Below are 27,583 nucleotides of genomic sequence, written 5' to 3'. Positions count from 1 at the left end.
TAGAAGTTAGGAAAACGAAGGCTGCAAACAGAAAGCATCGGTGCACTAAACATGTCAGCTACCCCTCACCCTCCACCTTTAAACATGTCATCTTTACATATCTCATCGAGCACGTGGGCCTGCACAAAATTAATGGACTTTTCACAACAACAAAACAGCCGTCTTTTCGTCTTTCTCTCCCTATCTGCAAAAACCATATACAGATTAGTATTTTAGCGTCACAGAGAGCAAATTATGCGCTAACCTGGAGAGAACAACAGAGAGTATTTCATTCCACAAACACAGACTCGTCAACAGCGTTAAATAATGATTTATTACCTCAAACAGCCTATGAATGTAGCACTCTCATGGAAGCAAAACCCGCTTCCTCCCTGGAACGGCCTCTGTTCGTCAACAGTGACAACAACCTCCAGAAAAACCCTTGCCGAATACTTATGCGAAAACCATCGCACGGCGAAAGGAAAGATTTGACGACTCGTCCTCAGTAAAACATGTGGCAGTGAGAAGGTGATAACTCGTTGAAGATCCTCTAGAGTGCCGAATATTCTATTCGGTGAAAACCATCATACTCTAGAGACCCCTATATTCGATCCTTCTTCTACTGCCGCTGAGTGTCAAGTGCCACGTCCTTGTGTCTCTCACAGACAACCTTGAGAATAACACGTGACTAACCTTGTCACCTAACAAGTTCAGCTATCGACAATTCTGCCCCGATAGCAAAAACCACTCCGTGAAATGCGTGCAAAACAGAAATCTCGTGCTTGTTTGGCGCTGTCAGCAGAAACCACATCCGGTGACGAAAAACAGACGCTTTCTGTCGCACTGGATCAAGAGAGGGCACCCCACCGAGTGACCTTTTCTTGATCCCTGTCACCTAATCGTGACAACCAGTGACCATCTGGCATCAAGGAGGGTGCCTGCTGAAAGCAAGAATATGAACCTCAGAGTCTGCGGACCCTGTACAGTTCCACTGAGGGTTTCCAAGGAACCCCCATACATTTAAATTGGGGACCCTCTGATTGGGGCGTCTGCCGGGAACTTTTTATGTCTGTTAAAAGCATGAGCTATTCTTTCGAATGGCACATGTAAGTTCTCAGGTTTCGTTACATGAGTCACGTGACCGCCGCTCAAATAAGATCCGATAACAAGAAGAGCAAACGCTCGATCGAGTCACTTTCGCAGTTCTGAATATTATATGAGGCATCAGATGGACAGGAAGAAATTGCTATTCACAACACAATGCATACCTGAAGCATACCTGTGACCTTGAAAAAGGTCAAAGGTCACCAAAGCAGACGTCAAAGTGTAGAGGTCACTGGGAGTCACGTTCACATAAAATTTGAGCCCGGTCACTTTTATAGTTTCCGAGAAAAGCCCAACGTTAAGTTGTGTGTTGCCGAACAGAAAAGGCTAGTTATCTCCCTTGTTTTTCTGATAACGTTCGTAAAAGGCTACAGATGTAAAAACTTTGATGTAAAGAATAATCCTACAAAGTTTCAATCACATCCGATGAACTTTGTCAAAGATATAAAATGTCTAATTTTTCCTTTGACGCTGACCTGTGACCTTGAAAAAGGTCAAAGGTCAACGAAACCATCGTTAAAGTGTAGAGGTCATTGGAGGTCACGACTAAACAAAATATGAGCCCGATCGCTTTGATAGTTTCCGAGAAAAGTCCAACGTTAAGGTGGTGTCTACGGACGGCCGGCCGGACGGCCGGCCGGCCGGCCGGACAGACTAACACTGACCGATTACATAGAGTCACATTTTCTCAAGTGACTCAAAAACGTAACGTACCAATTTAAAAAATCGACACAAATTCAGAATAGGCCCACCTCTGCAAATGTGAGATAAGGGACAACATTTCAATAAGTAAGGTTCCCATAGGACGTCCCTGGATATGGGACGTCTCACTGATGTAGGTGTACGGAACGCGGATCGTATCAACTGATGCATCAAATTGATGCATCCAAAACCAAGAATTTGATGCATCATTTTCACAATTTGATGCATCGTTTGGATGCATCAGAATTTTCACCTCCCTGATATGGCCCTTCGTGGTCGGCTGGGCGTTAAGCAAACAAACAAATCAGAATTTTCGGGTTTTCCCGGAAAGTGCCGAGCAAAAAGCAAAATTTGAACCGGAATACGAAGCGAAACGAACGTCGGAAAACGAAAGTTAGAGTCGAAGGTCAAGGGTGTCAAAACTTCGTGTGCACAGAAAACAAACCACAAACAAAACAAAAAATGCCTTAAAATGCATAATGCCGTGACTTTGACTTGTTCCCTATTTAATGGTATGTTGTACGTCTATTTTTGTTTTATCTAACCAATCTGTTTATATTCGTCAAAATGTCATTTCAAGTTTTTCCGTGCTCAGGCATTTCTTAAGGAAAGACCGGAAATGAATGATCTTTCGCATGCATACAAAACCGAAAGTGATGCATCAAAATGATGCATCATTTTCTAAAAGGATGCATCATTTTCGTTTCGGATGCATCAGTTTTGGAAAATGATGCATCCTTTTTGAAAATGATGCATCAAATACGAATACGAATACGAATACTTTATTATCTCATACAGAGAAATTTCAGTGTGGTGCACATTAAAAGACAAAACAAATAATAAGACAACAGATAAAAATACCATACGAAGCATACTACACTCGCGCACGCATATGTACACTAACAGGAATAGTAACATGATTCCAAATAGGTTAAAAGTTTAACGCTAAAAACTATCATTATCACAGGACTAGATATGTCATTGAACAATATTTATCACAGGACTAGTCATTCGAGGGTTATCACATTCATTCATCACAGAAATCAGTGCATATGTTCACCGGTACACATACTAGTTTTAATTAACTTAGGTATTTAAAAAGCCAATTGACTTTGGAATAAAACTGTTCTTAGTTCTGAGCGTGCGGAATCTGGGAGTGCGGAGGCGACGTCCTGAGGGCAGGACCTCAAAGTGAAATTGTGAAAATGATGCATCAAATCTTGGTTTTGGATGCATCAATTTGATGCATCAGTTGATACGATCCGCGTTCCGTGCAGGTGTTTTTCGTACAGACGGTCAAACCTGCCCTTGAGATCACCTGTTCAGAAAGACCACCTGCCACTTGAGATCATCCCCAAGGATCCCGAAGGGATTTTACTACATGTATATAAATCACCTGTCCATAAAGACCACCTGCCTGTCGAGACCTAAGACCACTCAATTTTGGTCCGCAGTCATGGTTTCAACCTGTCATGAGAGACCTCCCGACGTCTTTTCTAACTCTGGTAACAAACCCACTTCCATAGACCAATAGCCTGGACCGCCAACTCGTCACGTGACCCTTCGAGGTTACGACGCTCGACTTTCACAGGGGCGCTTAGTGTCCGGTTTGAAAGACAGTGAAAAGAAAGCACGCTCCAGTTATTTGTGACAATGGGAGGTGACAATGAACTGGATTTTCCAAAACTCCAAACTAAACTTAACAAACTCATCGAAAAACATGTTCCATATAAAAAAAATTATGCACTTTAGCTGAGTTTATTTTAGCATTTTCAGAACTTACCTCGGCAACTTCGTCCATGTTTACAATCGACACCGGATATGACATCCCCCTCATTTCTGAAAGGCCAAGAAGAGCGGGGTAGTAGTTGCGCTGAGAAGGATAGCACGCTTTTCTGTACCTCTCTTCGTTCCTTAATGCGAGGGGCCGCTACCTCGTAATAGAGAGAAAGAGCGGAGAGAGAGCAAGTTGGCGGTCCAGGATAAATGGTCTATGCCCACTTCACATTACAGGGCAGAACATGAGGTCAAGTATGGTCCATGACCATTGCATGGTCTGACCTGATCTCATTGGGGCTTGACAGTCACCCCCTACCCCCTCCCTCCGCCCACCTCATCCCCGCAAAACATTTCTCAACACGTGAGCCCCCTGGGCGTCCAGGCCGCTTATTGCAATCGCTCGCCTGTGACAAGAACCTTGCGGTTTCTCTTTGACCACTGGTCAGTCCTATCCTTCCCCGCATGACTGAACAAGAAAGCAGGACTTTACTTTAAGACAACCAGTGACAGAACTTGTTATGTGAAAGGAGAGAAGAACAGTGGAGGGACAGAGCGCAAGGACAGAGTGACAGTGATGTTGTGCACCAGCATGACAGGAGAAACAGAGCCACCCGTGTTGATCGCGGTCATGTGTGTGTGTGTGTGTGTGTGTGTGTGTGTAACTGTGTGAGTGACTGACACACGTGAAAAGAGTGTTTCTATGCAGTGGGAGGTTTGTGTGTGTGTGTGTGTGTGTGTGTGTGTGTGTGTGTGGCTGTGTGTGTGTGTGTGTGTGTGTGTGTGTGTGTGTGTGTGTGTGTGTGACATACGTTCAAGTGTTTCTGAGAAGTTTGTTTTTTTTGCCAAATGGCGAACCTGTCTATAAAGACCACCTGTCTAAGACCACTTTGGCTCAGTCCCTTCGGTGGTCTCTTCATTCATTTGTTTACGTATTATAAATATGTCGCTTCATGATATTGACATATTATTCAATTGTTTTTACTATTCAAGGACTGGTTGAAAGAAATACATGCTTACTTTCTTGTTCTTGTAAATTCAATTTAGTCTAATAAACGCTCTGTGTGTGCGTGTGTGTGCGTGTGTGTGTGTGTGTGTGTGTGTGTGTCTCTCTCTCTCTCTCTCTCTCTCTCTCTCTCTCTCTCTCTCTCTCTCTCTCTCTCTCTCTCTGATTGTCTGACGTTTTATTTAACAGTGCTTATACAAGAGTCCCACGCAGTGAAGATTTTGTTCCAAATCTCTGGGTCTTACTATGGGCTTGGACGTCGTAGGTTTAAAATAAGATATTTCGGTGAGTATGCTAACACACACTACTTCACGTTGCTTTTTCGCATTTTATTTACTTTATTTCACTTTATTATCCCGTTATCATTTTAAACGTGGGATGGTAGTCGTTTAACTATCATTTTAAGCTTAGAATGGTACCGGCCCCCGTAGCGCAGTGGTTAGCGCATCGGGCTGCGGGCCGGGAGGTCGTGGGTTCGAATCCCATCATGTGGGTTTTTCGGGCTACGGTCGGTTCCTACCCAGAGTGGAAGTGCTATGGCTCCTATGGGAAGCCTGGGATCACACAGCCGAGTGTCATTCACTTGACGAATGCGACTTTGAGGGTGCTCAGGTTCTGACGCCAGGATATATTATGACAGTAAGAGTAGAGTGCTGCCCTGTCACGTAGTCTCAAACCAAATTGGAAATCCAAAGCATCATTATAATCATCCTCATCTCATTATTCATCCAAAATATAAATTGTCCTTGCTTTTGTGGCCCTTCATGCCCGGAGCTTTCATGGTGACCTTGGTCTCAGTGTTCCTGTTCCTTCCTTCCCTGAATAGTACTTCTGCTGTCAGTCTTCAACGTGTGACGTTCTGGGGAGGGACGTGGTGGCGGTCTGCTCTCTGGAGGGGACGCTCACTCAGTTAAAGTCAATGTCGTTTGTAGGGTAGTGGGCTGCGTCCGTTAGCTCGGTTCAGACCCACTACTGAACACCGTCGAAGTGACTCAGCAGAAGTGCAGTGTCAGCTTCCGAGGGTAGCCTACCGCATCCCCCCCTGGAGCGTCTGTAAAATCGACAAGTCTGAGGTGGTTGGAGCAGCGAGTGCAGGGACGGGGCGGTGTGAGAGCACAACGGGACAAGGGAACAAGTGTAAAGACGAAACAAAAAAGAAAAGCTTAGAATGGTTTTCATGATACTTTTTACTGCGTAGAATGGTTGTCATGATATTTTAAAGCATAGAACTATAGTCATGATATCGCATGAAATGGTAGTCATGTTTTTATTTTTAGCTTGGGACGCTAGTCATGATTTTATTTTTATTGTGAAATAGTAGTAGGGACGCAGTAGTCATGATATTTTAAGCACGGAATTGATAGTCATATTGTGTTGGGAAGGGTAGTCGTGTTATTTTAAACGTTGGATGGTAGTCGTGATACTATTCACAGCATGAAATGGTTGTCATGATGATATTTTTGTTTAACAGGTTTCAGCTCTGTGTCAGGAAAGTGTTACACCGGCCGTGAAATTCTAAAAAATCAACTGAATTATACAAGCCCGAATTACCCAGAATTCTACAATAGCAGTATGAATGTGTCTTCCGTTCTCAAGTACTACCCTCCCATAGGGAAGTCAGGAATCTTCACTGTTACGGTAAAAACAAAAAAGTCGCGTGAAGCGATATATAAACATTTAGTCAATCTTTCTGCATCGAATTAAAAGATCAACACCAAAAACCTGTCGTCCCCGAGACTACATTGAGATAGTCTCGGCGAACCATACCCGAAGACTGGGTCACGCTCTTCTCTGCGAACATAGTACACCTATTTTCTTTCATTCTGAGCACATTTTTAAAGTAAATATAATATATCTGTATATTTTTGAATTTAGGAGAAAATGAGGAATACAATACAATATTTGTTTTACTCTGTCATTTTAATGACACATTTAATGAGCAAAACTGATTTTTAGGCTTCCAAGCTGAAATGGAATTTCATAGTCCGGCCTTCGTCGAAGATTGCTTAACAAAAATGTCAATCAATTTGATAGAAAAATGAGGGCGTAACAGTGCCGCCTCAACTTTCATTAAAAGCCGGATATGACGTCACCAAAGAAATGTATCGGAACAATGAAAAACACACACACACAAACACACACACACACATATATATATGTGTGTATATATATATAATGGGCTGTCTGTGAAGGGATATTTATTTCTCTCTCTTTCTCTGCTAAGAGATTTTAACAAATCTCGGAAGAAAGTCTCTGCTGACTTTCAATTGTTTCTTTCACAATTTCTGATGTTTATATATATATATATATATATATATATATATATATATACTAGAGGAATACCCGGCTTCGCCGGGGTGAATCGCGAGACAGAGACAGACAGCGTGGCGGTTCATCACAATCACCTCTGCAGGCGAAGTCCTGTCAAACGGGATTGAGAATTTTAGAGCTTATTTCTTAGCCCTATAATTATTATCTGTTGTGGCTTCTCAAATGCCTGAACATACAGACAGACAAAAGCCGCTAGACCCCATCACAAACAGAACTCTACAATCCACAGGTTTTTGCCCACACACACACAAACACACACACACAGAAGCCGTATATATATATATGTATATCTATATCTATAAATATATAGAGATAGGTGAGAGTGTATTTTTCGCGTGGCTATAAATTGATTCGACCTTTTCACTTTGACAGTAAGAACAACTTACGGGTGCAAGGGAAGCGTTCTGGACAGCGCAGTGACATTCTAAAAATAGTTACTCAGAAACAGGAATTTGGGGTGAACGGCGCGAGACAGAGACAGACAGCGTGGCGGTTCATCACAATCACCTTTGAAGGCGAAGTCCTGTCAAACGGGATTGAGAATTTTAGAGCTTATTTCTTAGCCCTATATTATCTGTTGTGGCTTCTCAAATGCCTGAACATACAGACAGACAAAAGCCGCTAGACCCCATCACAAACAGAACTCTACAATCCACAGGTTTTTGCCCACACACACACACACAAACACACACACAGCGAAGCCGTATATATATATATGTATATCTATATCTATAAATATATAGAGCCAGGTGAGAGTGTATTTTTCGCGTGGCTATAAATTGATTCGACCTTTTCACTTTGACAGTAAGAACAACTTACGGGTGCAAGGGAAGCGTTGTGGACAGCGCAGTGGACAGCGCAGTGACATTCTAAAAATAGTAATAGTAAGTTACAAACGGGAAAGCCACACGAAGGAAGGGAGATAAACGCCAAACACTGGAGAAGATAAGGAAGAGTTACTTATAATGGTGAAATGAACACAAAACCCAAAATCAGTTCAGCGCTGCGCGCTGAGAGCACGTGTTGAAATATCTCATCGATGATATTGTGTCCGGGGTGTAGCTGAATACGGTGTCCAAATTTGAAAAAGATCCACCGAGAACTTTGGCGTTGTGATGTGGTGTAGCGGCTATGGTGTGTCGGTATGGGGGCCCGGGTAGCTGAGATGGAACCAAAATAGCTGAGGTCGAACCAAAATCGGTTCAGCGCTGCGCGCTGAGAGCACGTGTTGAAATATCTCATCGATGAGGTTGTGTCCGGGGTCTCTCTGAATAAGCCCACCAAATTTGAAGCAGATCCATCGAGAACCTTGGCCGCGCATCGCGCACAGACAGACAGACACACAGACACACAGACACTTCTTCAAAGGTACACAGTATAAATAAGCTTTTTAAGCTTTAAAGCGTTTTCCAGCTTCCATTGTGTGGAGTGGTGCAGAGGAAAAAGAGTTTATTGAATTCTGTATATATACACACACACACACACACACATACACCACCACCCTCGTATCGATTCCCCGTCCATGTTAAAACGTTTAGTCAAAACTTGACCAGATGTAAAACAAGTCGCGTAAGGCGAAATTACTACATTTAGTCAAGCTGTGGAACTCACAGAATGAAACTGAACGTAGTCCGCCGCTAGTGCAAAAGGCAGTGAAAGTGACGAGCCTGTTTGGCGCGGCAGCGGTTGCGCTGTGCTTCATAGCACGCTTTACTGTGCCTCTCTTCGTTTTAACTTTCTGAGCGTGTTTTTAATCCAAACATATCATATCTATATGTTTTTGGAATCAGGAACCGACAAGGAATAAGATGAAATCGTTTTTGAAACGATTTCGGAAATTTAATTTTTAATTTTCAGAGCTTGTTTTTAATCCAAATATAACATATTTATATGTTTTTAGAATCAGAAAATGATGAAGAATAAGATGAACGTAAATTTGGATCGTTTTATAAAAAATTTTTTTTTTTACAATTTTCAGATTTTTAATGACCAAAGTCATTAATTAATTTTTAAGCCACCAAACTGAAATGCAATACCGTAATCCGGCCTTCGTCGAAGATTGCTTTGCCAAAATTTCAATCAATTTGATTGAAAAATGAGGGTGTGACAGTGCCGCCTCAACTTTTACAAAAAGCCGGATATGACGTCATCAAAGACATTTATCGAAAAAAAGAAAAAAAATTCCGGGGATATCATACCCAGGAACTCTCATGTCAAATTTCATAAAGATCGGTCCAGTAGTTTAGTCTGAATCGCTCTACACACACACACACACACACACACACACACACACACACACACACACACACACACACGCACACACACACACATACACCACGACCCTCGTCTCGATTCCCCCTCTATGTTAAAACATTTAGTCAAAACTTGACTAAATGTAAAAACAAGTCGCGTAAGGTGCAATTACTTTATTTAGTCAAGCTGTGGAACTCACAGAATGAGACTGAACGCACTGCATTTTTTCATAATGACCGTAGTCCGCCGCTTGTGCAAAAGGCAGTGAAATTGACGAGCCTGTTTAGCGCGGTAGTGGTTGCGCTGTGCTGCATATAGCACGCTTTTCTGTACCTCTCTTCGTTTTAACTTTGTGAGCGTGTTTTTAATCCAAAAATATCATATCTATATTTTAAATTTTTGAGAGCTTGTTTTTAATCTGACTATAACATATTTATATGTTTTTGGAATCAGAAAATGATGAAGAATAAGATGAACGTAATTTTGGATTGTTTTATAATTTTTTTTTAAAATTACAATGTTGATATTTTTAATGACCAAAGTCGTTAATTAATTTGTAAACCTACAAGTTGAAATGCAATACCAAAGTCCCGCCTTCGTCGAAGATTGCTTGGCCGAAATTTCAATCAATTGTATTAAAAAATGCACACACACACACACACACACACACACACACACACACACACACACACACACACACACACACACACACACACACACACCACGACCCTCGTCTCGATTCCCCCTCTATGTTAAAACATTCAGTCAAAACTTGACTAAATGTAAAAAAAAAAGACGACACTTTTTATCCTTCCTTCTTAAAGAAAACCTGGGCTAAGTTCAAGATAGTAGATACAGAGAGAGAAGACTCTGTGTGTGTGTGTGTGTGTGTGTGTGTGTGTGTGTGTGTGTGTGTGTGTGTGTGTGGGGGGGGGGGGGTTGGGTGCCAGTGTCTGTCCATCTATCTGTCCGTCCGTCCGTATGCCTGTTTTTCCGTCAGCTGCCATCCCGCGTGTGCGTTCGCAATGTTAAGTGTATATGAGCGTATTTGGCTGAGGAGTTTGGGGTGTTTTTTTTAGTGAATGTGTGCTGGTATGTAAAATTATAATAAATTAGCCACGGTGGGCGCATTCGGGGTCCTGAGTACGAACATTTTACATTTTCAGTGGTTTGATTTTTCCGCCGGCACTCCAGCAGTCATTGAGGTAATCTCACAGCGATCCACAAGTTCTGAGACCACCGCCGTAATGAGTGTAGATGGTGTAAAAAGCAATTACAGCCAGAGGGGTACGTAAATACTCTTTATTTCTAAATCACCCGGTCATACTTTAGTTAAGTGTAAGACACGCAACTCAATAATAATTGGCCTATTTTTCACGTGGTCTTGTTAGCCTCTTTTTTCCAAGGAAAGACAACCCTTTGCTACCCATAAAAACTCGAGAGAGCTATTTCCGGAATCCGTCTACAGACGATGTTGGAAACGTTGCGTTCCAGAATGTGAGTCGACAAGTTAAATTCGCAACGACTACCCGACTCCGATGTGTATGTTATGCAGTGTTCGCTCGATATCATGCCTTTTGTCCTGGGGCGCAACTCTTCCACAATGCTTGAAAATGCCGACAGAGTAATGGCCGGAAAACGTATATTGGCAGCCAAATTATAATTCCTACTTCTTCTCCTAAAAGGCAGACCAATTTGCCCCAATGACCTTGGGTAAATCCCAGGACAATCGGGATACTGTTACTTCAGACAATAATGTACCCTCCTCCTCCCCTGCGCCTTGAGTCCGAGTCTGGAGATACGCGCGCGATAGAAGACTTCATATAATAATAATAATTGTTAACGAACAGAAACAGTTAATCAAAGAAAGACACACGCATAAAGGCTGTACATATCATTGCCTCGATCTCTCGTGTTTAATATCAAATGAATGCTCAGAACTCAGTAAGATATCCAGTCCCTCTTATATTGGGGATATAGTGCACCAAGGTCTGGGTGGCCGAGTGGCCTGGGTGGCCGAGTGGTAACGCACTGGGTGGCCGAGTGGTAACGCACTGGGTGGCCGAGTGGTAAACGCACTTGCCTCGGAAGCGAGAGGTTGCGAGTTCGACCCTGGGTCAGGGCGTTAGCAATTTACTCCCCCCTTTCCTAACCTAGGTGGTGGGTTCAAGTGCTAGTCTTTCGGATGAGACGAAAAACCGAGGTCCCTTCGTGTACACTACATTGGGGTGTGCACGTTAAAGATCCCACGATTGACAAAAGGGTCTTTCCTGGCAAAATTGTATAGGCATAGATAAAAAGTGTCCACCAAATACCCGTGTGACATGGAATAAAGGCCGTGAAAGGTGAATGCTCGCCCTAATAGGCTTGAGCTTTGCTGGCCGATGTGAATGCGTGATATAATTATTGTGTTAAAATTTCCATCTCACACGGCAGAAATTAATTATGTAAAGCGCTTAGAGAACGTCGAGCGCTATATAAATCTCCCCATACATGACAATACAATAGGCCTATGTATATAAAGTCGTTTTTGGCTCACGTAAGTGTAGCCTATGCGATCGTAACTTTGTCTGTCTGTGCGTGTGTGTGTGTGTGTGTGTGTGTGTGTGTATGTGTGCGTGTGTGCGTGTGTATGTCTGTGGTAGAAACTTTAACATTTCGTCATTTGAAGACGTCACATTATGGCGTAAGAGGGTTAGACGTCACGCGAAGGAATTACTGAAAATCTCGGTCATTTTGGCTCATTATTTTGAGCGGGCCGAGACTAGTTGAAGGCACTATGGCGGAAAAGAGAGTTATCTTTTCATGTCTTGGCGTCTCAAATCTTATTAGTCAGAAAGTGCATGCACGTAGTCTCGACCAGCGCGTGGTGTGCTTCTGTCTGAGTACTTTACGTCACAAATTGTACTTTACGTACTTGATGATGACGTAAGTTAATTGTATGTGTTCTATTTCGTTGACTGAGCACGGCCGGGACCAGTTGGCGTGAGCGCTGGGATTTCGAGTTTCATTCGACATGTCAATGCATCGCAGTATGAAATAATACAGGTAGGAGGTTAGTCGATATCGACCAAAGTCGATAAGTGCATTCTTCACTATGGTATTGAGTCTGATTTCGTCGTCCATCTTGAATCAAAAAGCACTCTTCTTACAAAAAAAACCAACAAAAAAACTTCGTTGCGAGCTACGGCGAAGCTTCGCATGTCAAAACTTGAGAAGCGATGTTGGGGTCAAAGTACCACGCCGTAGCTGCGGGTTTTTGGTATTAAGACTTTGCGAAGCTTCGTGTAGTCGACTACGGGCTCAATTAAGGACAGGCTTAAGTAGGCTAGATCTAGATCTAGTGTCTCGCTTTCTTGCACAGTGTCACCTATGCTTACTGTGTGTGTGTGTGTGTGTGTGTGTGTGTGTGTGTGTGTGTGTGTGTGTGTGTATGTGTGACGGAGTGATTGAGTTTGTGTTACTGTTTGTCGATTTCTTACGTGAGCCTTGAAGGCTTCGCCTCTTGTTCAACTTTGACATTACCCAATATTGACGGACTGTGTGATGATATCTTCTGCTATGGTCTGTTGAGACAGTGATATCAAAATCGAGACCTGAAATAATGAATGACTTTTCTAGCTTTTCAGGCTTAAGGATACATAAGAGAAAGTCTGAGGCGATGTGGTTGGGTAGTAGAAAACATTGTGATGAAACATTTTATAATTTTGTTTGGAAGAAAAAGTTGAAGATTTTGGGTGTATAGTTTTGTAATGATAAGAGTGCTTCTTTGGTAGAAGATAACTGGACTGGAAGAATAAGGAATATTAAGCGATTGATTTGTGCATGGGAGAAGCGAAATTTGAGCATTGTAGGGAAAATATGTATTGTGAAAACGTTTTTAATTTCACAATTTGTGTATATTATGCAAGCGTTTGTATTACCTGACTGTGTTTTGAATGAAGTCAATACCTTATTGTTTAGATTTTTGTGGCGAAAAAGAGATTGTAATCGGAAGGCCTTTGAAAAGGTGAAAAGAAGCGTTTTATGTTTTGAAATTGAAAAAGGTGGTTTAAAAATGATCGATATTAGGCAAATGCAAATTTCTTTTTTATTACAATGGGTTTCACAACTGACTACATCAAATGAAAATGATAATTGGAGTTTCACTCCAAAGATGATGTATTTGCGTTTTGGAAAGCATTTTGAATGTTTCTTATCGAATGTAAACAGTGCAAGATTTAAAGGGTTAGACCTAGTGAAATCACACTTTTGGAAAGCAGTATTAAAATATTGGCTGGATAATAACCACTACGATCGTGGGACAGTCGGGCCGACTTTATTATGGAATAATGCATGCATAACGTATAGTGGCAAAGTTTTATTTTTTGAAAGTTGGATACAACGAGGTGTATTGGTATTAACTGACATTGTACGTTCGGGAGACATATTATCATATCAAGACATATGTGATTTGATTGGATATTCGCCAAACCGAATTCTTGAATATAATGTTGTAAAAGCTGCTGTGTCATTATTTATGAGGAAAAATGTTGTAAATATGACTGATGATGTTTGTATTACCTTACCACTGTTTAACGGCAAAAATGTGTTAAGTGCCAGAGAATATAGGAAATAGATTATTAATATGAAAACAGATGTACCGTGTTCCGGAGGATTTTGGAAGAGAAAGTTTAATGTAGAAATTGATGATCGATCTTGGATAGTTGCCTATCAGTCAACACAAGAGACTAGATTAAGAGTTTTACACTGGAAAATTATGCACAACATTTATCCGACCAACATTCTCCTGTGTAAAATGAAAGTAACGGAAACTAATAAATGTAATTACTGTTGTGATGTAACTGATTTCATTGAACACTTCTTTTTTGAATGCCCGGTTGTATACAAATTCTGGAAGTTTATTGAAGAATTTATTTTTCGTACTTTAGAAATTAAGATTGTTTTGAAAGTTAGTGATGTTTTATTTGGTATGCATTTTGTAATGGTGAAAAAGGCAACTTTGTATAAATTGAACCACATTATCTTAATCGGAAAGATGTGCGTTAGTATATATAAAAAAACAAATTCGTTTTTACCGTTGGAAAGTATTTTTAATAGGCAGTTACAGATAAGAAGCATTTTTGTGTGAGTGTTCGAAGAACAAAACGTTAAAAAAGTTAGCTTGTTGTACTCGATAAGTTGTATTTAATTCATTGTATGAGATATTGTTAATTGTTGTTACTTATTTGAATAAAAAATTTAAAAAAAATCGAGACCGGAGGTCGAGATTTTGATATCACTGTCAAAACAGACCAATGGCAGAAGATATCATCACACAGTCAGTCAATGTTAGATATATTGCTAATTCTCTGGACATTTTGTATTTTCTGTAAAGAAATTACAAAAGTATTTGTCTCAGTTTTGGCTGTTCCATATTCCTCCCTCTGATTATTATTTCTTTTTGTTCACTCTTTTCTTGTACTTTTCAGTATTTTAAAATGTCTTTCCTTTCAAAAAGTCTTTTGTCACTTGCTCAACTAAATTCTGGGATAATTACATTTTCATATATATTTGTTTGTTTTTAAATTTAGGTGTTTTTGTTTTTGAAGTGGGGAAGCAATAAAGAGGTCGAAAACTGATATCGACGGAAATGTCGTCGATATCACTTTTGCACTGAGCTCAGTTTTGTCCAATTGACCAATGGAAATCCTCGTAACATATGAAATAGCAATATATACCCAAAATCAACGGCCTGGCTGCTTCATATGTGGAGTTGATTTGTTGGATGAAATGTTTCCAAAAATGACACCCGTGTCAATGTGGAGAATAGATATAACATACAAATGTCATTTGCACATGAAGCAGCAGTATGTTTTTCAGTGTGTTTTTTAGTGAGTTGGTTAAAGGCACAGTAAGCCTCCCGTAAACCATCACAGCTACTGTCAGGCTTTTACACACAGTACAAACAACCTTCCATTTGAACGCTCACCAAACGCGAACATCCTAGGTGCCCTACGTAAAGAGCGAGCAATTCTTAAAGAATCTTAATTTTGCGGATTGTCTCAGAGACAATCGGACCGTGGTGCGTTTTGGCGCTAGACCTAACTTTTAAAATCTAAATAATAAATTGACAGCTTGTTACACAAGCATTCTTAAATCATAAAAGAATTTTTTTTATCAAAGACAAGATCAGTACAATTCGAAGTTTGGAAAGTTTGAAAAAAGAAAAGCCCGGAAGCAGGGTCACGCAAGGTCGTGGTTCTCGTAGCAGACGACGGTTTATGCCTATCGCCAGATCCTCTGAACAGTCAAAACGCTACAGTTCTTGTAAACCACAGCCGTTTGTTTCGTGCATAGTCAGAGGTACATAATAACGTGCTATTGCAGATAAGCTCACATCGAGTCGCATTCAAATTACTAACTGACGACTACATTGTGAAAAAGGGAAAGTGGATCACACGGGTTCACGATGGCTCAGGGGTAAGATAAACCACGCAAAAATAAATTCTTTGAAAATGGTTCGCTCTTTACGGAGGGCACCTAGGATGTTCTCAAGCGGTGAGTGTTTAAATGAAAGGGTGTTTGTACTTAGTGTAAAAGCCTGACAGTATCTGTGATGGTTTACAGGAGGATTACTGTGCCTTTAAGTTGGTTGGCTGGTTGGTTGTTGTTTTTGAAGTGTCCAAGTAACAGGATGGTCTTCTCACAAGTTCTACCCTGGACAGATAATTGTTGGGCAGTGCACATAAGCTCTGACACGAGAAAAACGACTTGCATCACGAAATCACTGTCGATATTTTGCAGTGCCTTTGAAAGCTTTCTCGGAAGTCAGAATGATGTGGAATTTTACCTTGCACCCACAAAAGTTTCTCTACGGCATTAGATTCACTCGTTGTAAGTACTGTACAATAACATTCTTTTTGGTCTTTTTCTTTGTCATAAGTGAGTAGCAGACGGGTCAATGTCCCCATTCCACTCCCCAATGAACTTTTAATATTGCGAGGAATATATTTTTGAGCACTTTTCAGCACTTCATTTTCACTCAACGTCATAGCCCATGTTAAATTAGTGTTTCAGCATTGTTATAATGAAGAATCGTGCGCTTTTGCTGAGATACACACCTTTGAACGACACGCAACCACAAAAAGAAAACATTAGATATAAAACTTGTCGCTCACAACGATATAAAATCATTTAGCCATCTGGTTCCCAGAAACAACAATGTCAATACTGAAGAAAACAAAACAAATCAGTCAACATATCACCGAGACTAGTAAGGCTTGGCCAGCCGAAACCTCACGACCGCACTGGTCTCTGCGAATCATGCAAACATGGGGCCGAATTTCTTTCATTATATACACATACACACAAAGTAAACATGAAATAGCTTAATATTTTGGATTAAGGAAACGATGAAAAATACAAGTCACTTGAAGTCAAAAGTTCTTAATTGGCCCTCGTCACATTTCAGGGTCACAGCAGAGGCATGTTTGGGACAAAATATGAAAAACCTATTGATTACTTAAACGTCTTAAAAGCTACAGCTTTGAAATCTCACACACGTGTGAGATTCGATGACCCTATAGACATGAACCAAGACTGGCTTACCATTGTCAAATTTCCAGATCACAGTTGGTTCAAGTTAATTTTTTTTTAAAAGTAAAAAAATATCACTTTATTCAACTTTATTTTAACAAAATGATATTTGTTTGCCCTGTTATAACCTTCAAGGTAAAAGTAGGGTCAGGGTTTTGTAACAAAAATCAAAACGTGTAATTTTTGTGAAGAATTTTGATGCTAAGGTTTTTAAAATTGTCCGACCGTTTTAGGATTTTGAGACATGGCGCGAGTTGGTTGTGGCCATAGTGTAGTCCCAGATCACAGTAGGGTCGAGTTTGCCTCAAAAAGTATCAAATTGTGACTCACTTCAATGTTTCTTCACCGAGAGCAACGTAACAGATACATGTAGTTCGTTTCTGATTCATATTACTTCTGGCAAAGGGGATCTGTTTCAACATTTGCTTTTCTTGTTGTTGTTGGTGGTTTTTGTTGTTGTGGTTGTAGTTGTTGTTGTTGTTGTAGTTGTTGTTGTGGTTGTGGTGGTTGTAGTTGTTTTTGTTGTCGTTGCTGTTGTTGCTATTGTTGTTGTTGTTGTTTTTGTTTAGATTCAACGTGGATGTTCACCGTTTATAAACGTGAGACAAGTATGTGTAAAATAAAACAATAAAAAAAAATTGCAGCAAGGCAAAATCGGAAATGCCAAGGTGCCAAGCGTCTGCGTGTCGACAGCTCCAATCAGCAGACGGAATTCGTACTGGGCGCACCCAGGTTTAGGTCATGGACCAACACCAGCAAGTACTCCCCCAGCACCACGTGTAAATGGATCATTGACTTTGCCAACAAGACACAACGGGTGCCTGCGTGGGTCCAGTTTTATTGGATGTGAGTAGAGACTTGAAAGCATTTTACTTGACGTAACGCGGGTTGAGATTCTGTTGCATGAACCATGGGAAATAAAATAATACCTTCAAAAACATTCCAATGGATATGAATTGAGACTCCGGTATATTGTATAAAACAATGGACATGTAAAACATTCAAAACACAGGGGACGGGGGATGCTGGGAAACATATTTGGATTAGATTTCACTTCGTAATCATTCAGTACGTATCATCGAGACAAAATCAACGGGGCTTACTTCTTAAACGTGAAAGGAAAGTTTATATTAATTCCACAGCATTTTTCCTTGTCAGGAAAATGGATTTCGAAAATGGCCAATTTGCCTGCAGAAACGATTACGTGCAAATTGAGCGAGAAAGATACAGTGAACGAGTCTGCAAAAAGCCAAAACAACGAATCTCATTTGGTAAGTTTCCTGCATAATAACTGCAATGTAATGTCATGTCATGTCATGTCATGTCATGTAATATAATGGAATGTCAACTGTCTTCCCGAACAGCACTCTACCACGGTTTGTTTTCTGAGTAATCAGACAGACAATGAATTATCTGGCCGAAAGAAACAGTGAAAAGGAGGTGCCATGCAAATTGTTCACTTTCTTTCCTTTTTGACTCACCTGAGTATCCAGTCGAGTCTTATTTATTATGCGTGTTAGGCCGCCCGGCCGGACGTAGACAAACAAATTATCGTTGACATGTTTTCGGATGTTTTTTTAAGCTGGAGCCTTCAAATTGTACACACTGTTATGTTTTTGAAACTCTTCAAACAGTAAAAAAAAAAATGTTTAGTGTTGTCACGTTTCAATATATCACATGATTATGAACGGTCAGTTACTACTAACTAACTAACCACACCACGATCCACTCTCGCAGTCATACAAATAGATAGAATCAACAAAAGTATAAGTTTCAGACGCCTGTTTATATACTAACTCGCCACCTCCCTCGAGACTTCACTCCAAAAGATGTTTTACGTTCAAAACGTAAAATATAGGTCACTGACAAAAATGCCAGTTAAAGTTTAGAAAATGATAATGACACGCTGATCCCGTGTATAGATAGAAAAGATAGCCGGTTTTGCAAAAGCGCTGGTTAAATGCATGTGTCACACACCCCACGTCGTCACCACTCAAATATAATCACAAATACACAAGGTGACTTGGTGGTTAAAGGCGCAATGGCATGGTGCACTTAGCTTTTCGTTACGGAGTGGGCGACCCGTAAATAGTCCTTCCCCACTACTGCTTCGTTGATTGGAGTGCCGGTTGGCGTGGACCGAAGCAGGGAATCGTGGGGAAATCAGGCGCCTCACTCAGCTGCTGAAGACAACGGGTGTCGTGTAGGTGACGTCACTGCCTGCCGGAAGACCCCTGCAGACGATGACGGCATCACCGGTTATCCCAGCAGCAGTAACAGCATACAGCAAGACAGCAACAGCGATGACCCGGTTACAGCATACCCGCAAAGACTCGTAGTCGGCAGATAAGTAGCTAGGTCAGTCACGTAGCGTAGAAAGTAGGCTGCAACAAAAAGCATCGGTGCACTAAACATGCCACGCTACCCTTCACCCTCCACGGTCAAACATGTCACCTTTACATATTTCATCGAGCACGTGGGCCTGCACAAACAAACTTTTAAAACAACAAATCAGCCATTTTCCTTCCTTCTCTCCATATCTGCAAAAACCAAATACAGATTATTATTTTAGCGTCACAAAGAGCAAATTATGCGCTAACCTGGAAAGAACAACAGAGAGTATTTCATTCCACAAACACAGACTCGTCAACAGCGTTAAATAATGATTTATTACCTCAACAGCCTAATGTAAGTAGCTCTCCTTTAAGCGAATCCGCTCCCTTTTGAATGTCTTCCGTCCGTCGACGAAAATACCGCCATCCCCTTTTTGCTGAATTACTTTATGCGTGGGAAAAGTTTTCCCCCCGCTCAGCCAAGAATCAAAAACCTGTCAACCTTGTTGACAGCACAGGTAAAACAGCGAAAAGTTTTCTCTCCTTTGTAGTTCCGTAAAGCCCTACTGTACCATGCAGAACGGCACGCTGACTTAAAATAATAAATCACCACGTGTAGAAGACCATCTAACTTTAGGACGGAGGAAAAAACGATCCTTCTCTGTGGCTGCCCTGTGTTCGAGTCCCTCTCATGTCTTTCCAAAACAACCTTGAAAAAAACATCACGTGACTCCGCGTGTCCCGTATCCAGTACAGTCACCGTCGATTTCGCCAAGCAAGCAAAATCACGCACGTGGAACCCCTGTATCAAAATATCACCCCTCGCATGCCAGCCAGGCATGCAGGAAAACGTATTCCCCGTGCTAAGCTCGGTCAGCAGAAAATAGCCCGTACAAGCACAGGCGCTTTTCGTCGTAATTTGAGAAAGGCACCCCACAGAGTGTTCCTTTCTCGATCCATGTCACTAAATCGTGACAGGTGTTGTCTCGTCAGATTTCAAGATCATCTACAGAAGGGTCGTCTTCTTCGTTCAAAAAGGTTTTTACGTATATGGCCGTTTTTCCCCCGCCATTTAGGCAGCCATACGCCGCTTTCGGGAGAAGCATGCTTGTTACTTTCGTGTTTCTATAACCCACCGAACTCTGACGTGGATTACATGATCTTTTCCGTGCGCACTTGGTCTTGTGCTTGTGTGTACACACGAAGGGTGTACATAAGAAGGATAGAACATACGCACTGGCTAAACGCACTACGAGTGTATACACGATACAGCCCCTGTTTACAGTCCGGCGTTAACTTCCGGTCGCGAAGCGAATTTGCAATCCAAAGCCACTTCATTGTGGGTAGGAACGCAGAGCAGTTGTGCAAAAACAAAGTCAATCTGATGCTCCACGGCCTTTTCTGTAATGTAGATTTCATTCTCTGAGTGTACATGAAAGACCAGACAACCACATCAACACTCGGAGTGTCATTCGACGCCATTTCAAGTTGCGAAGGAACGCAGTGCACTTTCGATTCATAGTATCAAAGTACGCTTGGGACAAAGACATACAAAAAACTGATGCTGCATGCATGGCAGTTTATTGTCGGAGTATGGAACACACTGTGTGTATCGACCTAAAAGTGGTTGTATTCTATGTGAATGTACAACTTTTGCCAACCCTCCGCACTCCAAAAAAGAGAGTGATTTTTTATTGGCTAGTATACTTCATAACGACTTGTTAGGGGGCATTTCATTGGCTAAAGAGTTGTAACATAGCTTTTCATTGTCAGAGTGTATACAGACCTGTCGATCCTGTATACACTCGGAGTGCGTATAGCTTTTGCCTGAACATAAGCTGACCTGGGAGATCGGAAAAACCTCCATCCTTAACCCACCAGACGCGGCCGGGAATCCAACCCACGACCTTCCGCGTCTTTGTTTGTTTGTTTGTTTGTTTGTTTGTTTGTATGTATGTATGTATGTATGTATGTATGTATGTATGTATGTATGTATGTATGTATGTATGTATGTATGTCTGTATGTCTGTATGTCTGTATGTCTGTATGTCTGTATGTATGTCTGTATGTATACACATGTATGTATGTATGTATGTATGTATGTATGTATGTATGTATGTATGTATGTTTGTATGTATGTATGGATGGATGCATGCATGCATGCATGCATGCATGCATGCATGTCTGTCTGTCTGTCTGTCTGTCTGTCTGTCTGCATGTATGTATGTATGTATGTATGTATCTATGTATGTATGTATGTACAGGGCCGGACTAGGCGAAGAGGAGGGGGGGGGGTTGCCAGTGGTGGCCCAGGGGGATGTCCCCTCTGGCGGCAGGGGCGGATCAGTTCATTTTATGACTGTTTTTTTCAAAAGTATATTGTGAAAGATATGGGTGTGAAGGCGCGAAGCGCCGAGCCGACGGCGCGAAGCGCCTAGCTTGCTAGGGGGGTCCGGGGGCATGCCCCCCCGGAAAATTTTGAAAAAAAGGATGCAAAATGGTGCAATCTGGTGCATTCTGAGGATGATCATTACCAGTTTCAGGCAGCAGATTTTGTCACTGATTAATACCCCAAAAATTGAAACTCAATGTAAAATAAAGAAATGCATACCTCATTCAATATTTTTATTTTTTGGCTGGGGGGTAGGTCATATTCTGAGATAGGAAAATGGTCGCTCCTTGCATGAAACGGCATAAAATAAGCAATAATAAAAAAAAAATTAAATAAGTAAGGTACATGTTTAGGCTAGGGGGGGGGTTGCGCAACCCCCATAACCCCCCCGGTAGTCCGGCCCTGATGTATGTATGTATGTATGTATGTATGTATGTTTGTATGTATGTATGTATGTATGTATGTATTCAATGTATGTATGTATGTATGTATGTATGTATGTATGTCTGTATGTATGTCTGTATGTATGTCTGTATGTAATGTATCTTTTATATGTTTTTCCCCCATAGCGCGTCAGAAGGAGTGGCCACTGAAATTGATGTTCAAGTCTGACATCCTTTGGGAAGGAAAAGGATTCAAGCTCAAAGTAACAGTTGATGTGAGTCTTTCTTTCTCTTTCTGTCTATACGCCAAATCCAAAAACAAAGAGACTGCCAACGTTCCAAAATTCAGAATCAAAAAACGTAGGTTGTTGGAACGTTTGTTATTGACAAAACAATACGTTCACAATTATATGTCTATACGCCGTATGCAATGCTTGTACAAAGCCCTACTTACAATACTCTGGAATGATGATGATGATGATGATGATGATGATGATGATGATGATGATGATGATGATGATGATGATGAAAATACGGGGCGCATAAGTTTTTGAGCAAACTTTGAGGTGGGTGGCCTCATATTTGATGCTCATAGAGGCGCCAAACTCCCTTCTCCTATCTCCTGTTAGGCGTAGAGTGTTTCAGTTGGGATTCATCTGGGTATCAATTCACAAAACTACTTTCGTTCAATTGATTGCGTTTTAACCGTTGCTTCACAGCACCATCAATTCGCTCAGTTACCTATTTTTCCACGAAATTTCTGTCGTTTGGCCTTCACATCCTATAACGTACGTCATGAGTCATCCTGAACTCAGGTCAAATGAGTTCTTTCCCTTCGGGTCTCATTTATCCCTGACATGATGCCTTCCTTTTCTATCTATGGAGAAGAAATCCTTTTTTTTATTATTTTTTTTTTAATTCATATTTAGAGCTTTTCGTAATGTGTTATTGATATTAGCAGATTCGCGATCGTCCATAATGATTGTTCAAGGTGTTGTGTAATTTTTAGATTACAAAGGAATTGTTATGTAAAACAGTTTCAAGCGAGCTATCTTTCGCGAATGTATTTACTGTGCAAACAACTCTAAATATGGCAAAAGTGTCACGTGATAATCAACTTTGTCACGTGATCAAAACAAAATGGCTACGGAGTGGACGATACTTTTTCCGTAACCAGTTGGGAGTGATGCAACAATATCACGGTCTCCTTCCCACAGCAGTCTCAAAATTTCGACTTGTTTTGACCTTAGAACGATGTCATTATCATAACTGTGAAGAACAGAACGGAGATCATTGTCGAGATCGGTCATTCTGCAATCACTTTTGTCTTTTGTCAGAAACATTAGCAAAACACATATGGGAGATAACTCTGTTTTCTTGTTTTGATAGATTTCGGCTTTTAGCTCCGCTTTTTTCCCTATACTCCGCGTAGTAGTAATGCATCCTGTCAGAGAGACATGAGCGATAGCGTGGACCGATAATTATCAGAATGGTCATGAGTAAGCTACAGCGGTTTCCCCCCTTTTAAGACCCCCCAATTTAAGACTTCTCCCTTTCTAAGACCTTGAATTTTCAGATCTTTTGTTCATAATGTTTGTAAATGTACCCCCATTTTAAGACTCCCTGCTTTCTAAGACCCGATTTTCTCATATTTTGGGGGTCTTAAAAGGTTGTTTTTTTCATCGTACTATGTAAATATTCTGAACCGGTGTAACACGAGAAAATTACTCCTACGAGATTTTTACTCCGGAGTAAACATTTTGTACGAACATTTTACTCCCTTTACAAAAAAACTACTCCCCCATAACACGAGAAAATACCTTCCAACGACAGGTGTGTTCCGAGTCAACATTTCGGTCGAAAATGTTACTCCCCTGACGAATAAGTAACGAATAAATTATTCCACCATGACACGAGCAATTTACTGCCCACGCCAAGGTGTACGCAACTTTTACTCCCCTGTCCCCGGTTAGTCCTGGTGGTGGAAGGGGTGGAGGGAGGGTAGCGCGACATTTGTTTGCGCGAGATCACATATAATATGTGATCTCGCGCAAACAAAACATATTGGCATTATCCCTTCGCACGCACCCATTTACGCGTACGAGATTTTTACTGGAAGTAAAAATTTGGGGAGTCAAAATTTCGTGGAGGGAGTAATTATTTTGTACCTTGGGGAGTTCTTTTCTCGTACGAAAGGTGTACTCGAAGTAGGAATTTAGTACGAAATTTTTACTCCCGAGTAAATGTTTCGTGGAGTAAAAATGTCGTGTTACACCAGCAGTCTTCTTGTCCTGACAGAAACGCGACTGTGTGGAGGGTGACAGGGGCTACTGTGGGTGGCAGTCAGGAAGCAACGTCAGACCATGCTGTAATAGAAACGAAACGTGCTGCCTTGGCGGCCCCTCGGCCCAGGGGCCGTACCCTATGAGGTCATGCAACCTCCCGGAGGACTGTCCTGAGTTCATGGGCTGAAACTCCCACGTACACTCGTAGGTCGTTTTTACTGTTTTTACATTTAGTCAAGTTTTGACTAAATGTTTTAACATAGAGGGGGAATCGAGACGAGGGTCATGGTGTATGTGTGTGTGTGTGTGTGTGTGTGTGTGTGTGTGTGTGTGTGTGTGTGTGTGTGTGTGTGTGTGTAAGTGTCTGTCTGTCTGTCTGTCTGTCTGTCTGTGCGTGTGTGTGTGTAGAGCGATTCAGACCAAACTACTGGACACATCTTTATGAAATTTTACATGAGAGTTCATAGGAATGATATCCCCGGATGTTTTTTTCTTTTTTTTGATAAATACTTTTGATGACGTCATATCCGGCTTTTTGTAAAAGTTGAGGCGGCACTGTCACACCCTCATTTTTCAATCAAATTGATTGAAATTATTGTACAGCAATCTGTAGGCCGGACTTTGGTATTGCATTTCAGCTTGGTGGCTTAAAAATTAATTAATGACTTTAGTCATTAAAAATCTGAAAATTGTAATTAAAATGGTTTTTATTATAAAACGATCCAAATTTACGTTCATCTTATTCTTCATCATTTTCTGATTTCAAAAACATATAAATATGTTATATTTGGATTAAAAACAATCTCTGAAAATTAAAAATATAAAAATTATGATCAAAATTAAATTTCCGAAATCGATTTAAAAGCAATTTCATCTTATTCCTTGTCGGTTCCTGATTCCAAAAACATATAGATATGATATGTTTGGATTAAAATCACGCTCAGAAAGTTAAAGCGAAGAGAGGTACAGAAAAGCGTGCTATGCAGCACAGCGAAACCACTACCGCGCTGAACAGGCTCGTCAGTTTCACTCCGTTTTGCACAAGCGGCGGACTACGGTCATTGTGAAAAAATGCAGTGCGTTCAGTTTCATTCTGTGAGTTCCACAGCTTGACTAAATGTAGTAATGTCGTCTTACGCGACTTGTTTGTTTTGTTTTAGTGCACGAGTGAGGTTTTACGTGTATGACTGTTTTTACTCCGCCATTGACATGCATGCAGCCATACGCTGCTGTCAGGGGAAGCATGCTGGGTATTTTCGTGTTTCTATAACCCACCGAGCTCTGACATGGATTACAGGATCTTTTCCGTGCGCACTATATATAGGTCTTGTACACACGGGGGGGGGGGGGGGGGGGGTGGGGGTTGGGGGGGGGTGGGAATAAGGCACTTGCAGGTCTGCAGGTAACTTGACCTGGGAGATCTGAAGAAAAAAACAAGTCGCGTAAGGCGAAAATACAACAGTTAGTCAAGTAGCTGTCGAACTCACAGAATGAAACTGAACGCAATGCAATTTTTCAGCAAGACCGTATACTCGTAGCATCGTCAGTCCACCGCTCGTGGCAAAGGCAGTGAAATTGACAAAAAGAGCGGGGTAGTAGTTGCGCTGAGAAGAATAACATGCTTTTCTGTACCTCTCTTCATTTTAACTTTCTGAGCGTGTTTTTAATCCAAACATATCATATCTATATGTTTTTGGAATCAGGAACCGACAAGGAATAAGATGAAATTGTTTTTAAATCGACATCCAATTCAATTCAATCTAATAAACGCTCTGTGTGTTTGTGTGTGTGTATGTGTGTGTGTGTGTGTGTGTGTGTGTGTGTGTGTGTGTGTGTGTGTGTGTGTGTGTGTGTGTGTGTGTGTGTGTTATCTAGGTCCAGACCCGAGCAGTCCGAAGGATGTGTGACAAAAGAAAGACAAAGAAATCTTCGATCCCTCTCCCGGTTGTGCACTACTTTTTGTCAGTTTCAATAACATCATAAACTTCGTCGACCTTAATGTTACCCACTTGAAATGTATCAGTTTAAAGGCACAGTAAGCCTCCCGTAAACAATCACAGATAGTGTCAGGCTTTTACACTAAGTACAAACACCCTTTCATTTAAACACTCACCGCTTGAGAACATCCTAGGTGCCCTCCGTAAAAAGCGAACCATTTTCAAAGAATTTATTTTTGCGTGGTTTATCTTACCCCTGAGCCATCGTGAACCCGTGTGATTCAGATCCCATTATTCACAATGTAATCGTCAGTTAGTAATTTGAATGCGACTCAATGTGAGCTTATCTGCAAAAGCACGTTATAATGTACCTCTGACTATGCACGAAACAAACGGCTGTGGTTCACAAGAACTCTAGCGATGGCTTTTGACTGTTCAGAGGATCTGGCGATAGGCATAAACTGTCGTCTGCTACGAGAACAACGACCTTGCGTGACCCTGCTTCCGGAATTTTCTTTTTTCAAACTTTCCAAACTTCGAATTGTACTGATCTTGTCTTGATAAAAAAAAAATCTTTTATAATTTAAGAATGTTTGTGTAACAAGCTGTCAATTTATTATTTAGATTTTAAAAGTTAGGTCTAGCGCCAAAACGCACCACGGTCCGATTGTCTCTGAGACAATCCGCAAAATTAATTCTTTAAGAATTGCTCGCTCTTTACGTAGGGCACCTGGTATGTTCCCGTTTGGTGAGCGTTCAAATGGAAGGGTGTTTGTACTGTGTGTAAAAAGCCTGTAAAACGCCTGACAGTATCTGTGATGGTTTACGGGAGGCTTACATTGCCTTTAACCAATCAAGTTAATAAAAACAGCAAATCGAGTCTTCGTTGTGTCTTGTAAACTGCTTGTTGGATGAATAGTTACAAGATCGAGTAGACCATCATATATGAGGGGGGGGGGGGGGGGTGAAAAAAATGTTGGCACGTGTTGAAAATAACAAATACCACAGAAAAAAACCCAGAAAAAACACACCAAATTAAGCAACTATTGCACTACAAAACGGATCTCTCTCTCTCTCTCTCTCTCTCTCTCTCTCTCTCTCTCTCTCTCTCTCTCTCTCTCTCTCTCTCTCTTACACCATGACGTATTTCCATCATCACTCCCTCAGTGTTGGTAACACACAGAAACTCCCTCCCCCCCCCTTCCATATAGACTCATAACACGTACTAGGGGCACAAAGACACGAGCACACACACGCGCGCGCACACACACAAACAGAGTCTTGCACACACAAACAGAGACTTGCACACACAAACAAGCTAAGTCTTCGGAAACGTCACCTGTATATAAAACCAGGAATGTTCTCCCATAAGGAGACAAATGCCCGTGTTTTCCTTCTTGTTTTTCTCATTTTTTTCCTTTTTTTTTCTTCTCTTTTTTTCAAAAAAATGTGTCGCATTGATCATATTCCGCCATGAAAATTCAGGCATGTTTATGTGAGCACTCATCATAAGTTTTAAACTTG

At 41.2% G+C, this 27,583-nt stretch overlaps 1 protein-coding gene across 1 annotated transcript in view; it reads left to right on the top strand.

Annotated features, from left to right (window-relative positions):
• The window catches only part of LOC138972712 (uncharacterized), a 320,338-nt gene extending 293,400 nt beyond the window's left edge, over nt 1-26,938 (top strand). Inside the window, exon 20 of the mRNA XM_070345367.1 lies at nt 25,998-26,938. The gene's annotated coding sequence lies outside the window, so the exon portion shown is untranslated. The remainder of the gene's footprint in view (nt 1-25,997) is intronic.
• Nucleotides 26,939-27,583: the final 645 nt, after the last annotated feature.

This window comes from Littorina saxatilis, linkage group LG8 (genome assembly GCF_037325665.1).
Source record: "Littorina saxatilis isolate snail1 linkage group LG8, US_GU_Lsax_2.0, whole genome shotgun sequence".
In the NCBI taxonomy this organism is placed as follows: Eukaryota; Metazoa; Mollusca; class Gastropoda; order Littorinimorpha; family Littorinidae; genus Littorina; species Littorina saxatilis.
Note: the sequence above shows the minus strand (reverse complement) of the source record. Positions and strands in the feature narration are given on the sequence as shown.